We start from the raw sequence: 21,273 nt of genomic DNA on the forward strand, positions 1-21,273 counted from the left end.
TGTAATCTCTCTGTGGGCTTTTAACCACGCCCATCATTTTCATTGGTTCATGGTGGCCTTTTAAAATTCGCTTGACTTTTAAAAGTTTGATTGCAGTTTGGGGCAGTTCAAGCCATTGCCAATATGTGTTCTGGAACAGCAGAGTTGGAAGGGGCCTTATGGCCTAGATTAGGAACTAACACTATAATTATTATATCCTATATTTGAAGACTTTAGTAATGAAGATCCCTTGGCCTCCTAACATTGATGATTGTTATTGCAGTAATTAACTTCTCTGTTTTTCCTGTTGTATGCATAATGTATTTCTTTTTTTTTTTATCTTCTTGTGGAAATATTTGTTACCTTTAGCTAGTAGTTTTACTCACTCTGCTAAACACGATTTAAAAAATACACTAAGAAGTGGAAGTATTATGGAGTAAACAGTTGTGAATTCAAAGTGGTTTTTACCATTTGTGGATGTGCTTACTGGTGGGCGTTGAAACATTCTACCACTCAGCCAGAGCAACTATGACATTGTAGACCATTCAGTTCTGAGCCTGGGCACCAAAGGCACACCTCTCGGGGTCTGTGACATCTGATTCCTGCAGATACGTAACGGCTTGAATCCCACCCTTTTCGGTGCTGACATAGTTCCTTAACATAACTGTGGAAAATGTTTGGAGTCAACAGAAAACAAAAATAGTTTGGAGCTAAGCTCCAAACCTGCATCGAATGCAAACATCTTGATAGACATGTTTTACCTTGTTAAAGAAAGGAGCCCTGGAGAGGGCCCTTCCTTCTGAGAGTTGTATGATGATCGTGATTGGTTGGTGTCCTTAAACCTAGAGCACACCTATTGCCCATTAGCCATTTAGATGTGTCATTGATAGGTATTGAGATTCTGCATCAGGGGATCCTCGGTAATAATGATCAACATAGAATATTTCAGTCTATGTGCGGGGTCTCAGAGCACCTCTTTTTCATAAAGTAAAAATCGACATCCATGCATTCTAACTGTAGGTAAACAAATGAAATTTTCCGCAGTGCATGTCCAATCTCAATAGAAAAAATAGGCCAATGTTTTTATGGTGCTTTTTTTGTCTCTGCTAACAGGAACTGTCATACCTCACAAAAGGCAACATTGCAGCATTTGGCAAAACGTGCAGAAATATCAGATTGGTCAGAACTGTCACAGTTTCTCTGTCAATACATACAAGTTTTCTCTGCTTTGCTCCCAAGGAAGATTTGTAAATAGTGTATTCAGTATGGTAAAGGAGAAGGCTTTGCCTTCTACCCTCTTTTAGGGAGCAAGAAAGTAGCACAGTTGTTGGGTCTCGTCTAGCAGGCTGTGCAAGCTGTCCGTTCACGAAAATACCTTTTGTCAGCTTGCTATGGGCTTAAAGCCCACCCATTGCTTACTCTTGCTTAGCTTTATTATCGCTCTCAATTTCTGCCTTTTTATTAATTAGATTGTGTGGGCTCCCTTTTGTCCCTCTCTTGGAGCTTGGCCTCATTACTTGTATCTTTCCACTGCTTACTTTTTTTCTTTTTGGTTAATGTTATACTTGTCAGCCTTAGTATGGTCTTCTCTCAAACCTTTTGCCTACTTGCTTCCATTTTTGGTCCAGAAATTCATTTTTGTTGGGCGTTGGACTCTGTGCACTTTACCACTGCTAATCAGTGCCAAGGTGCTTGTGCTCACTCCCCTAAGCATGGTTTGATTGGCATATACCTAATTGGCATATTTTATTTACTTACAAGTATTGTGTAGAGTGGTATGCCATATACCCCGGATCTGTAAATTAAATGCTACCAGTGTGCCTGCAGCACCTATTGCGCCACACACTAAAGTAGCACTTTAAAACATGCTGTAGGCCTGCCACAGCAACCTGAATGCATTTTTACACTGCCATGTAGGCCTGGCATTTAAATCCCCTTGCCAAGCCTCAAACTCTCGTAGTTTGCTGGCCGCTTGTTCAGAGCCACCATGACATAAAAGTATTCTCCCATCTTAAACCTGCACCTGAACCCTGCCTGAGTGCCCTCCAAGTCGTCCCCCTCCAGTCCTTGACCCTCGGAAGTGTTGCTAAAGGTGTCCAGATAGCCAAAATTCAAGCGTGGGGTCTTAAAGACATTTTGACTAAAAACTAGTCTGGGAACCACAAGGAGACCGGGACCATCCTGCAATCCCATCCGCCCGAGGTGCATTGTTGCTCGGACTGACTTTGCAGCTTCTCCCGCTATGATTTCCTATGCAGCAGCAAATCTTTTTCAACAACCTTTTCCAAAGGGGTATCTGACCCCATGGAACTGTCTTCGGCTACAGCCCACTGCCTCATCCTGCGGGAAAATTCGACTTCCAAGCCCATGTAGAAATCTTCACTGCGACTTCGTTCCAAAGGCATCTCAAGACCACGCTTCCTCCTTGGACACCTCCTGCAGCCTTGCCCTGTTGAACTTTATCTTCTCAGACACTTTGTCTCAGAATTTCTTCTAGGTCTGAAACGTAAGTGCCTACCAGTCCCAATCCACGTCTTTTATCTGAACTACGCTCCATCAGGGTCGGCCATATTTTTTAGTCAAACTTTCTATTTTAAAGTTTCGTCATAAACCAAGGAACGATAGACCATCTCCGAGAAATTGACAGTAGTCTTAAAATATAGTGCTAACGTGGATTACAGTTTCCACAACAATTCAGTGTCAATGGTAAATGCTACAGCTAATATTCATTTTGGGTCATTACATTGAAGGGAGGGGAAAAAGAAAGAACATTCTTTACCAACACGAACAAGAACTAGAGATAACACATTATGCACCATGAGTATCAGCTATTAGCATCTTTCGGTAATCACCAAGTACAGACTTTGTATAAGTCATGGTCTCCTCGTTTGGAGGCTCAGGACCTCCGGGGTCACGGATATTCTATATCTGAAAGAGGTGAAGTGCACAGTACAAGCCAGGCAGGCCACGAGTTGGATTCCTCTAGAGAGAAAGGACACCAGTGGGCCTCAGTGGTATTCAAAGTGTTTCAACTGATCCCTTTGAATATCCTCCAGTCGTTCCATGGTTAGGGCCTGCCAAAGTCTTGCTTGCTAGAGGGCGCTGTCGGCTTCTTCCATGCCACCGCCAAAGCCATCTTGGCCGTCCACAGGCACATCCGTACAATCACCCTATCATTTGCTGTTTGATATTTCGGCCATATTTTTTACTTTGACCCAGTCTTGCATGACTAGATGTCTGCGGTTGGCACTTTGATCTTTTAGGCACTAGTTTTTACTCAAAACCTTAAAAATTCATAACCCCTGTTCTACTGATTGGATTTTTGTCATTTGATGTCAAATAATTTATTAAAATGTACTCTACTTTCCTTAATTGGTCTGTGATTTTTCTTTTGTTGTGTTTTTTCTTTATTACTGTTTGTGTGTTGCATAAATACTTTACACATTGCCTCTAAGTTAAGCCTGACTGCTTTGTGTGCCAAGCTACCCAGGGTTAAGCCTAGGTTAATTTAATGACTTTTTATGGTTTTCTATGACCATGGCTCACCAACAACCCAATTTCTCATTGTTAAGCACTCCTTGAGAATGCTTGTGTTTTGCAGCTGTTTACCTCATGAACTTCTCTTCCCCCATCTCCACCACACTCCGTGTAACTCTCTCTCGCCTGTATGCTTCTCCCCGTCTCTGATACTCTAAACCTTGTGTGTCTCTCCCCTGTGTTGGTTTCTTCCCTGTGTGCTTCTCACCCCAGCTTCACATTTCTCTCTCACCTGTTTGCTTCTCTCCCTCCCCTCCACGTTCCAATTGCTCTTTGTTGTGTACTTCTCCCTCTGCCCTTTGTGTTGCTTCCACCACACTTCATATTGCTTCCAACCACCCCCAACCTCCGTTTTGCTTCTCACCACCTGCACCCATCATGATGCTTCCGCTCCTCTGCCCAATGTTTTAATTCCACACCCCTTTACAATAAAACTGTTTTCGTGCTGCTGTCTTTTACTTCTTATTTTCCAGTCCAACTCGGTTCGCTAAATAAAAAAAAAGTGCCTGCGTCATTTAGTATTCAACCACATGCTTAGTGTGTATGCCTACAAAATGACCCTTCTGCATCAAAGCAGAGGCTTTTTTCCCTCCACTTTCAACATGATGAGCAGCATTGCGCAGGCTGTACGGAATCTCTCAAAACCATTGGCAAAGCCAATAGATCCCAAAGGCAGGGCCTATTGGCATTGGCAGTGCTTTTTTTTTTAAGCAAGGCTGTTATTAACCTTGTGTGAGCTCCTGTCCCTTTGCCCAATACTTGATTGTGAATCTGGATTTGGTTTTGTGATTCTAGAATCCTTGAGGAAAGGATCTTTTTCACTGTTCTATCCTCTTAACGTTAATAGCTTTTCTTCCTCTGGTTGAGAGTCATCAGGAGCAGGTCCTGATGTACAGATTAATCGCAATGCATTTTAGTAATAAAAAAAGGAATCCTTGCCGGTGGCAGCTTTGGTTTTGGGACCAGGACGGATCATCTTGGATAGCGGCAGCACCCCCAATAAGAGTATAAAGTGATATCAGACACTCTAAGCATAATGTTGTTCAGCAACCAATAATGGCAGGTTAACAGTAAAGCGCTGACTAGTATCTTCGCTAACTGGAGAATTGCTTTGCCAACAGGGTCAATTAGCTGTATTCACTCTGTGCAATATATTGTGTCGGGTTTAACGCTTTCATTGGCCAGTGACTTCCTGCCATTCACTGTTTTACCCAGAATCAGATATCAGAGGGCATGGATAATCCTGATTTCTCCAGATTAGTGAACTAGAACTTGTTGTACTGATCTTCTTGATGTCAGTGTCTGCCCTGAGTAGAAGCCGTGGAAGATCCTTCTGTCGCATTGTGCTGGAACTGAAGCTGAGGAGCCACTGCCTGCGTCACAATAAAGCACCAACACCAATTTGAATGAATTATATAGTGTACTTAAACAAACAAATGCCAACATAACTGATTAGATGTGAAAAGGATTACGACAATAGAAAGTTGCATGCATAAAAATATTTAGTTATTAATGACCAAATACAAACAGCAGTATGTAGCTTCCCGCCAGCGAGGTAAAGCATTGTAGAATTTCATATTTATAAGTTTTTATAAACTAGTCACAGCAAAATCAAATGAATTTTCAACTTCCTCCTATTGTTATCATGAGGCAGAGAAGATGGTTCTGGTGGATAGACATCCCTCTACAAAAACAGTGTATTCTGGGATGTGCTAAATATTAGTTAAATAGTGCTTAACAGGAAAAGTGCAACCTCTGCTAATTGATTGTCTTGACTCAATAATTACTTATTTTTCACTCTAAATGTTTAATCTGATAGAGACAACTAGTTACAGATTCCTTACCTTAGAATTTCCCCAGGCATCAGTCTAGATCCAGAGATTTTTCTCGAGCAATACCGCTGCGTTCCATTAGGTGACGTCGATCAGCTCTGCGTCTGTCATCGGCATCGTCCGTGCCAGATATCACATTGTGGGTCCTATATAGGTGCCAACTCGGCCCTCTGATGTCAGTTCTTCTCTTTCCAAGCCATCCAACGCTGATCCGAAGAGAGCTACCCCTCAGCCATTTTTTGACTAGTCTTTTTTTACTTTTTGTTGAAGGTTTTTCGAGTTGTCAATCCTGGTGCGTTGAGGGACGTCTTCCGGGGAGTCCGGTTTCAAGCTCTGCGGGTCCTTCCATCTGGCGATGTCCATGACGAATATGCACCTTGTGTGCCTTTGGTGCCTGGAGCGCGACCACAACCCAAAGTCATGCTCTGAGTGTTGGGACATACATCCGAAGGCTTTAAGGAAGCGGCCTCTAAAGCTGATGGTGGCCCTGCGCTTGACTCCACGCAAGTCATGTTCTCGGTCGAGAGGAAGGTCTCTGGATTGGTCGTGGAGTTCCCCCTCATCGTCATCCCACTCCAAGTCCTCGGGACGATCAGGTAAGTTGAGGCATAATACGTTGAAGAAGACCAAACATTCTTCAACTTCCCCTTGTCCGTCAGCTGACGAGGGAGCGGGTGTATTATTGCTGTAGGCCTCTCTCTGCGGAGCCTGTGTCTGGGACCGGCTCTGTGCCGCCCCGGGTTTTAAGGAGCCGAAGCGACTCCTGCCCAACTAAAAGAGTTTTATGAGGCTATGCACTTCATTTTTTAGCAGTCCGGCAATGTTGGTCTGCATTTGGGCCCCGCAGATTCAGAAGGGGCCCTTTGTGTTCCACACAACGGCTTCAGCCTCGGCTCCGAGAAGCGCCCATAGATTTATTCCTGGTTTTGCACCGGCACCTGCGTACCACTTCGACCTTCACCGACACTCCTGGCACCGCCCGTGACCCTGGGCAGCATTGTCCGCATTCTCATTGGCGCCTGTGACACAGAGCCAGATGGGCGTCATATGGCGCTGACGCTGGCGCCGACAGGAGCCTTGCCTCCTATGTCGGATCCTGAGCCCTTTTCCTATGGGCTAAGTTACGGTGAGGAATGGGAGGGGTCGCCGGACCCTTTGAAATACCAGCTCCAAGGCATCATGGACCGGCGTACAGACTTGGGTGAAGCCAGTGGACTGTATATCTCCCCAGATACCGCTCAGGCTTCTCACTTTGAAAACAGCCTTCCTTGTGGCCATTACATCTGTCGGCAGGGTGAGTGAGCTGCAGGCATTGTCATCTAAGCAGCCCTACTTTTCCATCTATCCTAACAAAGTGGTGCTTCTCACTAGGGCCTCCTTTCTGCCAAAAGTGGTTGTGCCCTTCCCTGTAGACCGCTCCATCATCTTGCCTACTTTTTACGCACCCCCACATCCTTCTAAGGAAGAGGAGATGCTCCACCGCTGGACCCAAAAAGAGCAATGGCATTTTACCTGGATCGTACCAAAGAGTTCTGGGTGGATGATCAACTCTGTTGGTTATGTGGGTGCAAAGAAAGGCTGGGCAATGCAGAAGAGAACCATCTCCAGATGAGTCGTACTCTGCATTAAAATGTACTGCGCACTGGCTAGGAAGCAACCCCCTAAGGGTTTGTGTGCTCATTCTACCAGAACTAAAGCTGCAACCACTGCATTAGCAACTGGAGTTCCAGTCCTTGACGTCGGTCAGGCAGCAACATGGGCATCTCTGCACACATTTATGAAACACTACTGCCTGAACAGTCATGTCCTCAGGGACAGGCACTTTTTCTTGTTCTATTGTGCAGGACTTCCTAGTATGATCTTAGTTTGCAGACCCTCCTCCAGGGATGGTATTGCTTGGATGTCTATTCTAAGGTAAAGAATCTGCAACTAGATGTCTCTATCAGATGGGCAAGTAACTTATCTTCGGTAACGTCTTAAGAGGTAGAGACAATATCTAGTTGCAGATTGCTTACCGACCCACCCATCCTCCCAGCTCTGCGAACTGATTTCTTGGGGCTTGGACTCTCCTTTCAAGGCTTTAGTTTTAATGCACCAGTAGTCAGTTTCTTTACGGCTCTTGTCTTCTGGTGTGGAAAGTTGTGAAAAGAAACACGGACATCAGCACACCACAACGTCCTATCCAGTGTGGCCAATGAGGGATGAGGAGCCGATCGACGCCGCCTAACGGCACCAAGGGGTACTGCTGAAGAAAAGTCTCCGGATCCAGACTACCGCCTACCAGATAAGGTGTTACCGAAGGTAAGTAGCTTGTGCTTTAGTGAACATTGTAGCATTAATTCTGAATCTGGCACACAGGTCCAATTGTTCTTTATGGTTGGAAAGATGTGTAGAACTAATTTCTGCCTGCAGCTATCTTTGCCCCTTTTGTAGAATCTCTATCTGGTTAGCTCTTTTTTGAGGTGCTAGTTGGACCTACACACTTGTGTTCATTGTTGGGACTTCTCTATTTTAAATTTGTCCGGCTGTCGCTCATGTCCATAGGGCACTTAAGGTTTTTCCTGGCGGCACTTACTTTGAGGAAAAGTAAAAGAGCTATCCTATTTTGGAGAAGAATCCCTGTGCTTTCATCATTTGAGGGAGAGCATCCTTATGGTTCTGTCCTCTGTTCTTCCAAAGGTTATCATCAAATTCCATCTTGCACCAAATACTGACCTCTTTACCCTTCACCTGCTTCTGTATTCATGGAACCCAGAGGATTGTTTTCATTTTTTCATTTGTAGGACAGCATTGAGACTCTATGTGGAAATGTTGAAGGATACAGGATTGCTGACCCCCATCAGGAGGTTTTTCAGTACTTGCAGTGGCAGGACGGCATTGTTCAGGCACACTGTTTTGAGCACTGTTATAGCCTATGATTGCTCACGAAGGTAATCCATAAGGGATCTGGACTTTATCACTGGGAGTGCATGAGGAGTATGCATGCATGAGGAGTATGCATGCATGAGGAGAGTGCGAATTTCAAACACTTATCAGGCAGCAGCTCGTGTTCAGAAAGTATTACTAGCTGGACTTTGAAGCAGAACTTGAGCATTTTGTGATTTGATCAGATGTCCATTGTAGACACCTCCTGTGTTGAGCAGCATCAAGACCCTCATTGATGAATTGCTGCCCAGATGCCTTTAGATGGTTCTAACTGAGTAATCTGTGGAACGTTACAGTTACCCTAAGGGAAACTTGTTTTACTTTTTATCAGCTTGGGATGTTTCACAGCAGGGGATCCCAGCACCTCCCAGGTGTCTGTAAAATAATTTCTGATGGATACAACTACCTGTGGATTCCTCACCTAATGAATACTCCCATGGTGCCAGCATTCAACGGAAATCTTCTTCCTAGCTTCTGCACGTCGACGAGGACGTCACATTTGCCCACGCGACGCCGTCTGACGTCATACAGGCAATAAGAGGTCCTCGCCGACGTGCCGACGTCAGTTCCCTTTTTTCCGTGCCATTCGAAACGGTTATCTTCGAGGGAGCTACTGTTGCTTTCGAAGTTACAGTGTGTTTTTCTGCTGCATGTTTTTTCTCTGGGGTTACTATGTCTCAGAGGAAGTCTGGTTTCAAGCCCTGTCGGGAGTGTGGGGGCAAGATGTCCGTTACTGACCCACATTCGGACTGCTTGTGGTGCTTAAGTTCCAACCACGACGTGGCCACATGTGATTCATGTCAACACATGAATCCGAAAGCCCTAAAGGAGCGTGAAGCCAAACTCTTTATGGCGAAGTCGAAGAGAAAGGAGAAGAGGCATCATAGAAAGTCCTCCTCGCCGAAGTCTCATCGGCGTCATCGAGACTCCCGGCGCCGTCGGGACTCACGGCGCCATTCGAGCAAGGAGAGGTCTCGATCGAGGCCGCCGTCGGCTCGGCGTCGGAAGACTTGGGAGGTCAGTCCCACAGTCACTCCACATCCATCGACGCCGTTGCCTTCTCCGGCTTCGCCGACTTCGCCTGGGCGTCTTCAGTGGTTGAGGTGCCACAGCCTCAGGTGTTCTCTCCGGCGTCGCAGACGTCGAGGCCGGCGTCGGGGTCGCCTTCGATCCAGGCACCCCAGTATCCGGCTTTCCCGGCCCCTGAGCCAATAATACCGCATTTTTAAATGCAATGTTTACCATCTTCCAGCAGATGGCTCCAGGCAGTGCTCCGACTGGTCCTTCGGGCCCGTTGGCTTTCAGCTTGGGTGCTCCGGCGCCGCTACGGCCAGCACCCTTCATGCCCTTTCTCTCCTTGGGGAATGTGGGCTCGGTGCCGGTGTCGGCTCCGGTGGCGCCAGAGGTTTCGGCCCCAGAGGTTTCGGCTCCATCAACTTCGGGGTTTCGGCCAGTGACCCCGTCAGGACCATCTGAGACTCCGAGACGCACCTCTCTTCATCCGGCTCCTAGCTCGTCAACGCTTCGAAGCTTCCTGTGGCGCCTGACATGGCGTCGGATGGATCCGGCGATCGGCGTCGTTCCTCGACTTCTGCAGATGCCATGTCGACGCCGCGTATTGAGGAGAGGTTACATTCTAGGAGACGTGCTCTCCGTCTCTTGGAGGAACAGGAATATCAACGGGTCCTGGAGGAAGGAGAAATTGAGGACTCTGGCGAGGGTCTTCATGGACTGGATACAGCTAGTGGCCTTGATACTTCCCCTGAGTGGGACTTGTCATCTCCAGGGGAGTATACTGAGGAGGCAGCCACTTTTCATGCTGTAATAAGGAAGGCGGCTAACTTCCTCGAACTGCCTTTGCCGGTGGCTGAGGCGAAACAAAATTTACTAACTGAGGACTTACATCCGGCCTCTACTGCGGCAGAGCCTCTTTTACCATTTAACGAGGCTTTGCTTGAACCGGTATTGGAGGTCTGGAAGAAGCCGGTATCTTCCTCGGCTGTTAATAGGTCTGTGGCCAGGAGGTATCGGGCTGCACCATCTGACCCTGGCTTTCTGTCCAGACACCCTACGCCGGAGAGCTTGGTGGTCCAGGCTTCCTGTTCTGCTAGATCTGCACCTGGATCTTTTCCAACCGTGCCGGGGGACAGAGACTCCAAAAAGTTGGACTCACAGTCGAAGAAAGTATTTTCGTCTTGTAGCATGGCGTTGAAGTCCACCAACGCTACATGTATCTTGGGGATGTACATCTATGCTCTTATGGACGAGATCACATCATCGCATACGGAGCTTCCTCAAGGACTCTTGAATATCGTGTCGGATGCTCAGGCTGCTGCAACCCAGGTTATCCAATCTGGGTTGGATACAACTGACTCAGTGGCTAGAGCGATGGGCATGGCGGTGGTTGCAAAAAGACAGGCTTGGCTTCGCAACTCAGGGTTCTCTTCGGACGTGCAGTCGACCATGTTGGACCTCCCGTTTGATGGGGACAAACTTTTTGGTGCCAAAGCGGATTCGGCCTTGGAGAGGTTTAAAGAGAGCAGGGCCACGGCCAAGTCATTAGGACTGCAAGCCGCTTCTTCTGCCTCCTCCAGGTTTTTTAGGAGGTTTCGAGGATTTGGTCGTGGCTCATCCTCCTCTTCCTTTCGGGGGAGATTCCAACAACCTACCTCGTCTCTCACCTTTAGATCAATTAGAGGGAGGGGTAGGGTCCGTACCAGGGGAGCCTCTCAGCAGCACTCTGCCTCTTCCTCGTCCTCTGGAGGGGTGCAGCAGGGGAAGCAGCCTTAGGCTTCCACCAATTCCCACTCACTCCTCTCCTGTAGGGGGAAGGTTACTGCATTTTCTTCACAAGTGGGAAGTTATCACATCAGACACTTGGGTTACCAGCATTGTGGGAAAAGGCTACACCCTTCCCTTTCCCACCCCGCCCATCTTATTGTTCAAAAGAACACCTCCTGTTGTTAGAACAGGAGGTTCAAGTCCTCCTTTCAAAGGGCGCGGTGGAGTTGGTTCCAGAGCAGGAAAAGGGGCAAGGTTGTTACTCAAGGTACTTCCTGATTCCCAAGAAGGATGGTCGATTGCGACCAATCCTGGACCTGAGGATTTTGAATTGGTTCCTCAAACAGGAAAAGTTCAAGATGCTGACCCTAGCTCAGGTGCTTTTGGCGTTGAACAAGGGAGATTGGATGGTGTCTGTCGACTTGCAGGATGCTTATTTTCACATTCCGATTCTCAAGTCGCACATGAAGTATCTCCGTTTTGTGGTGGGGTCGCAGCACTATCAGTTTGCGGTCCTCCCGTTTGGTCTTACTTCAGCACCTCGAGTCTTCACGAAGGTGATGTCGGTGGTTGCGGCAGAGCTCAGAAGGAAGGGGATAGCAGTATTCCCTTACCTAGACGACTGGTTGATCAAAGCCAAGTCCCCGGAGCTTGTGTTGCATCATCTACAGTCGACAACCCAGTTGTTGTTCGATCTGGGCTTTTCCGTGAACGTGCCCAAGTCTCACCTAGAGCCCTCTCAACACCTCCTGTTCATAGGGGCAGTATTGGATACAACATTGGATTGAGCCTTTCCTCCGCCTCAGCGCATTCAAGATATTCAGGAGTTGGTTCCAATGTTTCGAAGTGGAGCGGTCGTTCCAGTCCTCATGGTCCTTCGTCTGCTCGGTCTGTTTGCCTCCTGCATACTGTTGGTCACGCATGCTCGCTGGCACATGAGGGCTCTTCAGTGGTTCCTCCGAAGGCAGTGGTCTCAACACAAAGGAGACCTCGAAGGTTCTGTCAAGATCTCCAGAGATGCTGCTACGGACTTGAAGTGGTGGATTGCGGGCGACAATCTTTCCCAAGGAAGGCCGTTCACGCAGTCGCCACCAGTGACCACGGTCATAACGGATGCTTCCACTCTAGGGTGGGGAGCTCATATGGAGGATCTGGAGATCAAAGGGCTTTGGTCTCCAGAGGAACAGATTTTTCATATCAATCTGTTGGAGTTGTTGGCTGTACGTCTGGCTCTCAAGGATTTCCTCCCATCCCTTCGCGGTCAGTCGGTTCAGGTCCTGACGGACAATACTACCGCGATGTGGTATATAAACAAACAGGGAGGAGTAGGGTCGTACCTTCTCTGCAGAGAAGCTCTTCGACTATGGTCCTGGGCAAAGGAGCATCAGATTTGCTTGGTAGCAAATCATCTGGCCGGAGTCTTGAATGTACGTGCGGACGGTCTCAGTCGCCATTTCTCGGCCGATCACGAGTGGCGTCTCCATCCAGATCAAGTCCGTCTAATCTTCCAGTTGTGAGGGGTTCCTCGGATAGATCTGTTTGCCACCCGGGAGAATTCGCACTGTCTGTTATTCTGCAGCCTCCAGTATCCGGTGCAGGGGGCTTTGGGGGACGCGTTTCAGAGAACCTGGTGCGACCAGTTGCTTTACGCGTTTCCCCCCATACCCTTGATTCCTCGAGTATTGAGGAAAATTCGCCAAAGCCGGGCCCAAGTCATCTTAATAGCTCCGGATTGGCCAAGGAGGGTGTGGTATTCCGACCTTCTCCAACTCTCACTGTGCCCTCCGCTCCGTCTCCCTCTCAGGGCAGACCTCCTCTTGCAGTCGCAGAGGCAGGTTTTACACCCCAACCTCCAGAGTCTGCACCTACATGCCTGGAGATTGAACGGGGCAACCTGAGTTCCTTCTCTCTCCCACCTGATGTAGTGGATGTTATCTTAGCGGCCAGACGACACTCCACTAAAACTATCTACGCTTATAGGTGGTCTAAATTTGTGGTATGGTGTGGAGAGAGACAGATTGATCCCTTACGTGCTCATTTGTCAGATGTTTTATCTTTTGCTTTGTCTTTAGCGCACAAAGGTTGTGCAGTGGCTACTATTAAAGGTTACTTGTCTGCCTTATCAGCCTTCATTTGTCTTCCAGACCAACCATTGTTATTTAAATCTCCTATAGTACTTAGATTCTTGAAGGGCCTTATGAATAAATACCCTCCAAAACCTTTCGTTATGCCTCAATGGGATTTGTCCTTTGTCCTGACTTTCCTTATGGGGTCCCCTTTTGAGCCTATGCATTCTTGCCCCTTGAGGTTCTTAGTTATTAAAACAGTTTTCCTGGTGGCCATAACATCTGCAAGGAGAGTGCGTGAGTTGCAGGCTTTATCGGTAAAACCCCCTTATACAACTTTTTATGGGGATAAGGTGGTGTTGAGGACCAAGGCTGCTTTCCTTCCGAAGGTTGTTTCACCCTTCCATTTGGCTCAGACAATTACTCTGTTCACGTTCTATCCTCCGCCTCATCCTTCAAAGGAAGAAGAGAGACTTCATCGCTTGGACCCAAAGAGGGCGTTAAGCTTCTTCATAGACAGAACGAAGGATTTCAGGCTGGATGATCAGCTTTTCACCGGATACGTGGGCAAGAGGAGAGGAAAGGCAGTCCACAAGAGAACACTCTCCAGGTGGGTTGTTCTTTGCATTAAAATGTGTTACTCTTTAGCAAAGAAGGATCCTCCTGATGGTATTAGACCTCATTCCACCAGGGCTAAGTCGGCCACTTCGGCCTTGGCTAGAGGTGCTCCTGTGGTCGACATCTGCAAGGCCGCAACTTGGTCGTCCCTTCACACTTTTGCGAAGCATTACTGCTTGGACTCTGAGGTCAGAAGGGATGGCCATTTTGCACGGTCAGTGCTGCAGGATTTCTTGGTTTGACCATACAGGCACCCACCACCGGGCGAGGTACTGCTTTGGGACTCTATTCATTAGGTGAGGAATCCACAGGTAGTTGTATCCATCAGAAGAACAAGTTACTTACCTTCGGTAACGACTTTTCTGGTGGATACATTAGCTACCTGTGGATTCCTCACGGTCCCACCTGCCTCCCCGTTGCCTTTTTGGTCTCACCGAATAATCCTTGAGTGTGCTCCTCTTGGTCTTTAGGGCTGCAATAGATTATGTATATATGGATATTTGTATATATATTTATTTTTGTTTATACATATTTAGTGTATATATGTATTGATTTAAAAAAAAAAAAAAGAAGGTTATATTAAATCTATAGCCATCTTCTTGCAATGATGTGTAGTTTACAATGTTAAGAGATGTTGCCTTTATCTTTCATTGCATTGGATTATTGTTCTCAGGCACGTAAAAAATGTTGGTACTGACGTCGGCACGTCAGCGAGGACCTCTTATTGCCTGTATGACGTCAGACGGCGTCGCGTGGGCAAATGTGACGTCCTCGTCGACGTGCAGAAGCTAGGAAGAAGATTTCCGTTGAATGCTGGCGCCATGGGAGTATTCATTAGGTGAGGAATCTACAGGTAGCTAATGTATCCACCAGAAAAGTCGTTACCGAAGGTAAGTAACTCGTTCTTTAAGTCCTCTAAAATGTTCTGAGTTTATTTAGATAACAAAACATGGATCTGTATTAGTCTCGGCTCATGCATCCATTGAGGATAGCAGGAGTTGTCATTTTGTATGTGTAATGGGATGGAGTATTAAAGACCACGCCTACACTACTCACTGACTCTGTCACTATAAAAAATGATATAACCAATGGCAGAAGAGAGAGTGCCCCGGGCCCGAACGGTCTTCCTCCTGCAGTTTTCAAGCATAACAGACCCTTCTGGGAAAAGATTTTTGCTCTACCTGGAAATAGGTCTGACAGGAGCAATTCCACAGTCCTGGAAGGGGTCCATAATCTCCCCCATCTTTAAAACTGGGGATAGGTCGCTCCCCAATAGCTATCGTAAGATTGCCTTAATTGACAATGACGCAAAGTACATTGCAGGTCTGTTATTGGATCATCTGCTTGCATGGACTACTGAAAAGAAAATAATCCCCATGATCCAAACAGGATTTTCTAACCAGACTGGCACCATCATGAACATCATGGCCATTGCTCTCTTAATCGACAAAGCTATAACACTGAAACATCAGCTCGACCTATGCTTTGTCAACTTCAAGGCTGCATTTGACCATCTGGACAGCAACTTCTTGTGGAAGAAGCTTGAAGCCTGGGGGCTTCCATATCCACTACTACGCCTGATAATAGCCCTTCATTCGGACACATGGGTCCAGATAAAACTGGGTACAGGCACCCATTTTTCAAGGCAGATTCCAACCACCAAAGGTTTAAAACAGGGGTGTGTTTTGGCCCCCACACTGTTCAATCTATACTTAGCAGACTTAGCGGGCTCACTCACCCTCACAGACTCACACCCCCTACAAAACTCTGGGAGCTGGAACTACTGTGCCTCATATACGCTTATGACCTCGTATTGATCAGCCATACGGAAATAGGCCTTCAGAGACTATTAAACGCTACTCAACATTACTCAAACACTAGTGCCTTGACAGCAAACTTTGGAAAAACATGTACATTGTCAATCAGATCAAAGGCACCCTTGAGGGCATGATTTTGGGGTGTGACACGACTTGTTCCAACAGACAAGTACAAATATCATGGAGTCGTCCTTGACAAATCAGGGAACTTCGTGCATCAAAGTAAAAGCCTATTGGGAAAAAGTCTAGCCATAGCACTATCCTTAAAAAGACTAAAAACCCTCCTGAATGGGCCATCATACACCCCCCCTCCTAAAAGTGCCAAAAGCCAAGCTCATGCCCACAATAACATACGGGAGTGAAGAACAAAGAGGCAGAGATGCAGACACCTTAAACCAAGCAGTGAGCAAAGTTAACAGAATGATCTTCAACATCCCCAGTTTCACCTTGCCCGCCCAATTGAGACTGGCGTTTGGCCTACTTAATCAATCCTTGGTACGACGCGGTGCATATATAAACTTCTGGAGCAAAGCCCGTGCTGCCACCCTGGATACCCTCAATTTCTATATGTGGCAAGAGCTTGACCGCAAGAACACCTCCCCATTCAGTACCTACTTAGACGATTCACTTAAGAAGGCAGGGCTCACTGATCTTTGGAGGACCCCAATCCAGCGCATCACCTTTAAGAAAGCAGCGGAGAAATCAATTAGGCTTAATTCACTACTGGAGGAAAAAGCAGCCTTCTCACTGAGCTCTCATGCATGGATGACTTTGCACACCTACACGTCTCTGGCACCACAGTCATGTCTAGGCCAGGGCTTCGTGAGAAAAACAATGGAGCAATTCTTAAAGTATTATCTTGGGCTCTTACCACTTGCTTTAAATGCAGCCCCTGGGCTGAGGGACGTAGCCAACTCTATCTGCCGCCTGTGTGGTAAGGACACAGAAGATTTCCTGTATGTCCTCTGCTCATGCAACCGTCTTGTACCAGAACGAAAAGTCCTACTAAAGAATAAATTTAATGAAAGTGGTGACAAGCAGTAATGGCGTGCTTTGCATCTGGAAACCTGCAGCTGAACTGTGCTTTAGTGAAGTTTCTTTCGCTGGTGACACAAAAGCAGCATTTAACAAAACAGCACCACTCACCCTGCATCTCACAGGAGGATAGTGCACAGCCAGTGCCTGACAATGGACTCTAATGGTATCAAGCAATGCTCTACTAACACTGGAGCAAGCTAAGCCTTAAGCAGCTACCTCTCATTATATTTTAAAAACAAGCTCCTATGGAGCGCATATCGAAATGATTGGCGAATGCGCATAATCCATTGATGAGGACTCAGCTACATCACCAATATTTTTTTTAAGTGTTTGCGTATTTTTACCGTTTTGTTATGGTTTTAAGTAACTAAGCAATAAACCTTTACCTTACCTACCTTCCCTTACTGAGTACCTGCCATAGTCTGCACGCTAGGAATAGAAAAATTAATACAGAACATTGCCTTCTAAAACTGAGTACAATTTCAGGTATAATTGGACATCAGAACTTATTTTGCCAAAGACCTGTAGTTAACACTTACTTTTTCCGTAATCCAGTTGTCCTGGTCTTTTTCCAACAAGAAGCAATTGTGTCAGGGAAGAGTTGTTTGGAACCCTCAAGAAGTTTGATCTGGTTATGGTCTCTTGCAAGGGCTGGGTCCCCACAATGTAGTTAAAGAAGCGAAAAAGGGTGGCGAGGTATGGATCAGCCCGTCTCCAACATTCATAAGTAAGAAAAGAAGGAACTTGAAGGTGCTAATCTGAAGTCGTTCCTTGCCCTGATCAAATGAAAGGTTGTGACTCTTGCTTAGATTCTGGTTTTGCATGCCCTCACAAGATCTACATGATCAAGCTTCCATTTCACTTGGAAGTCTTGTGGCTCGAAGTTTGTGGATAATTGTGTCTGTTCAAGACCTCTTTCATTGGCTTCGGTACAATCCAGAAATGTTTACTAAGTGATTGGAGCTACGTTGGCCTTTGTATTTCTTTGTGTGATTAGCCTTTAGATTTACCTCAACCACTGGATTATTCAATGTGTTTAGTTTACTTTTTGTGCCAGACATTCCTTTGCAAGTATATATAAAAAAATAAAGGTACAAGGGTCTCTTAATGTGTGTCTTACTCTCCTCTTAATTCACAGTAAATCAATTTTGTAAATAACTATCACTGGTTATGGGTTACAGAGACAGAGCCTAATACAATGTCTATATTGATTTTTGGTTGGCCTTTGGGTTCCACATTGTCAGGCCATTTCTCCAAGGCCTTTGTGACTCGAGCAGTTAGGCAGACGTCATCACAGGTATTGCTGCTGTCTTTTGGAAACACAGGAACCTCATGCTATGATCACCTCCCTGAATTGCCGAGCAGTTCCTCTTTAAGATTTGACTTTTAGTGGACAGCACATTCAAACCGTCAAGGCTTGTTCATGAAGAGTGGTGTGAGGTAGGAGATGTTCTTCATGTTGCTCATGTCTCGTGTGTTGTAAGGAGACTATCTAGGCAATGGTATTTTTTTTTTTTTAACAAAATAAATAAGATCTTGATTTATCATTAATGTAGCACGCATGATGATTAGAAAGAAGTTTAAGGCACTGCCATTAAGCTCTGATTGGCGTATCACAAGTTAGTCTGTGGAAGGGCTTGAACTAACGTAAGTGAACAAGTTCCTTAAGTTAGTGAAGCGCCTGTTTCATGGTATGCATTTTACAAAGTGCAATACCTAAACAGCAGAGGAAAGCCTGCAAATGCAGGATATCAACACTCGGGCTGCACATGATCTCTTTTCACAGAAGGAAAGAACAGATGTAGGATATCAACACGCGGGCTACGCATGATCTCTTTTCACAGAAGTAAAGAACAGATGTAGGATATCAACACATGGGCTGCACATGATCTCTTTTCACAGAAGTAAAGAACAGATGTAGGATATCAGCACACGGGCTGCACATGATCTCTTTTCACAGAAGTAAAGAACAGATGTAGGATAGGATATCAACACTCAGGCTGCACATGATCTCTTTTCACAAAAGAAAAGAACAGACGCACAACACACGGGCTGCACATGATCTCTTTTCACAGAAGAAAAGAACAGACATAGGATATCAACACACGGGCTGCACATGATCTCTTTTCACAAAAGAAAAGAACAGACGCACAACACACGGGCTGCACATAATCGCTGTTCACAGAAGAAAAGGACAGACGCACAACACACGGGCTGCACATAATCGCTGTTCACAGAAGAAAAGGACAGACTCACAACACTCGGGCTGCGCATGATCTCTTTTCACAAAAGAAAAGAACAGATGCAGGATATCAACACACGGGCTACGCATGATCGCTGTTCACAGAAGTAAAGAACAGATGCACAACACACGTGCTGCACGTGATCTCTTTTCACAAAAGAAAAGAACAGACATAGGATATCAACACACGGGCTACGCATGATCGCTGTTCACAGAAGTAAAGGACAGATGTAGGATATCCACGCACGGGCTGCACATGATCGCTGTTCACAGAAGAAAAGAACAGATGCAGTATATCAACACACAAGCTGCACGTGATCTCTTTTCACAAAAGAAAAGAACAGACATAGGATATCAACACTCGGGCTGCACATGATCTCTTTTCACAGAAGAAAAGAACAGACGCACAACACTCGGGCTGCACATGATCGCTTTTCACAGAAGAAAAGAACAGATGTAGGATATCAACACTCGGGCTGCACATGATCTCTTTTCACAAAAGAAAAGAACAGATGCAGGATATCAACACTCGGGCTGCACATGATCTCTTTTCACAAAAGAAAAGAACAGATGCAGGATATCAACACTCGGGCTGCACATGATCTCTTTTCACAGAAGTAAAGAACAGATGTAGGATATCAACACTCGGGCTGCACATGATCGCTTTTCACAGAAGAAAAGAACAGATGTAGGATATCAACACTCGGGCTGCACATGATCTCTTTTCACAGAAGAAAGGCAGCAGATTGAGTGTATCGACACACAGCTTCGGATGATCACCCTTCACAGATGCAAGGTTCCAACAAAAAGACCACACTTAATAGAAGAAACAGTCCAGAAGGAGCACCACATGGACCTCGAAGGGTCATCTGTCCCTGATTTGTTAACAACACTCAAGGTGTTGCACACAGGCTGACACAGGGGTGGTGAATGGTGGTTTTCACTTTGTAGTAACAGGCTGCAGCATGCCAGCTTCGGAGACCACACTGAAGGAGACTGGTGGTTGTGCAATGCAGAAGTTCTCCGCCTCACAGGCTGGTTGTCTCTGTTCTGTTCACAGCAAGATGGCCGCGCTGAACTGTCTTCGGCTCAACCACAGCGAGCTCGCTCCGCACCCGCCGGTCTACCTCTTGGGTGTCTCGGCAGCAGCAGAGTTTGTTCTTAATCTTCTGGGAATTGCCTCAATCTTAGAAGGAAAAGTGCCAAAGATTCTGTTTTTCTGAGCACGACACGTGTGCAAAGCTCCTGGAAAGAGAAGCTGAAGAACGGGTTTGCTGAATTGGCCAAGTTATATCCAGACCTGGGAGCCCCTGGTCAGTGAGAACTATATGATCAAATTCAAAGGTAACTGCAGGCGTTTGAGAAGAAAGAATCACAGCAAAGTACATTCTCCTGTGATTTCTACTTTTGGAGTTGTATAGCATTTACTTACCCCTATTCCAATGTAAAAACATTCAAATGCGGTGTACCTTAGGGTACAGTAATACGTTTTACCCTATTAAATATCTATATGACCCCCCCTTGCTTTCCTAGTGGAGTCTTTTGGCATTAAAATGATCTCATATGCAGATGACACACATCTGCTGCTCTCCTAGAAGGGTGATTCGGTGGAAGCTAAGAGGTCCTTTTCATTTTGCATGAAAGCAGTGATGTGAAAACAGAAATCCTGCTGTTTGGCAGGATGCTGGCCAGCAGACTGCCCACCCCTCTGCCGATCACTGCAGCTAGAAATCTGGGGGTGCTTTTCAATGACTGTTTTGCTCTGAGTGCACAGATTTCATCAGTGGTAAAATCGTGTTTCTGGATTTTGCACACCCTAAATAAATCCCTATACTTTCTGCCTTGGGGCGTGCAGAAAATAGTGGTCCAGTCTTTGATCTTGTCTCTGTTGGACTACCCTAATGCTCTCTACTTAGGGCTACCAGAATATCTCACACACCGGCTTCAAGTGGGACAGAATATCGCTGTCCGGCTTCTGTTCCAACTATGAAACTAACTCCAGTGCCCTGCTTTCCAAAGCAGGGGCATTGGCCACCAAAAGAATCATCTTTAAAGCACTGACAACTGCCTGTCGCTCTATACGTAGTAATGGACCCAGTTACCTCAACATCAGAATTCAAGAATATTGCATCTCTAGAACCCTGCACTCTAAAAACGCACTGCTCTCAGCAGTTCCGAACTTTAAGAAAGAAATGATGGGGCTCTTCCTTCTCTGTCCGAGTAGCATTGATCTGGAACCAGCTCCTTTTCCAGCTAGAAAATCCGTCAGATGAGGCCGCCTTCAGGAAACTATTAAAACTCACCTATTCAGCGACTAGAAACCACCCCAGACCGGTCTGCTGCCCTAGCGCCAGGACACTCTTGGGTATCTGTGTGCTCTAAAAATACAGTCATTCATTCATTCATCACTGCAATGCTTACCCGCACGTATGTCAAGC

At 46.2% G+C, this 21,273-nt stretch overlaps 1 protein-coding gene across 1 annotated transcript in view; it reads left to right on the forward strand.

Annotated features, from left to right (window-relative positions):
- Positions 1 to 21,273, forward strand: part of C2CD3 (C2 domain containing 3 centriole elongation regulator) — a 348,142-nt gene that overhangs the window by 102,131 nt on the left and 224,738 nt on the right. The window lies entirely within an intron of this gene.

This window comes from Pleurodeles waltl, chromosome 8, assembly GCF_031143425.1.
Source record: "Pleurodeles waltl isolate 20211129_DDA chromosome 8, aPleWal1.hap1.20221129, whole genome shotgun sequence".
Lineage (NCBI taxonomy): Eukaryota > Metazoa > Chordata > Amphibia > Caudata > Salamandridae > Pleurodeles > Pleurodeles waltl.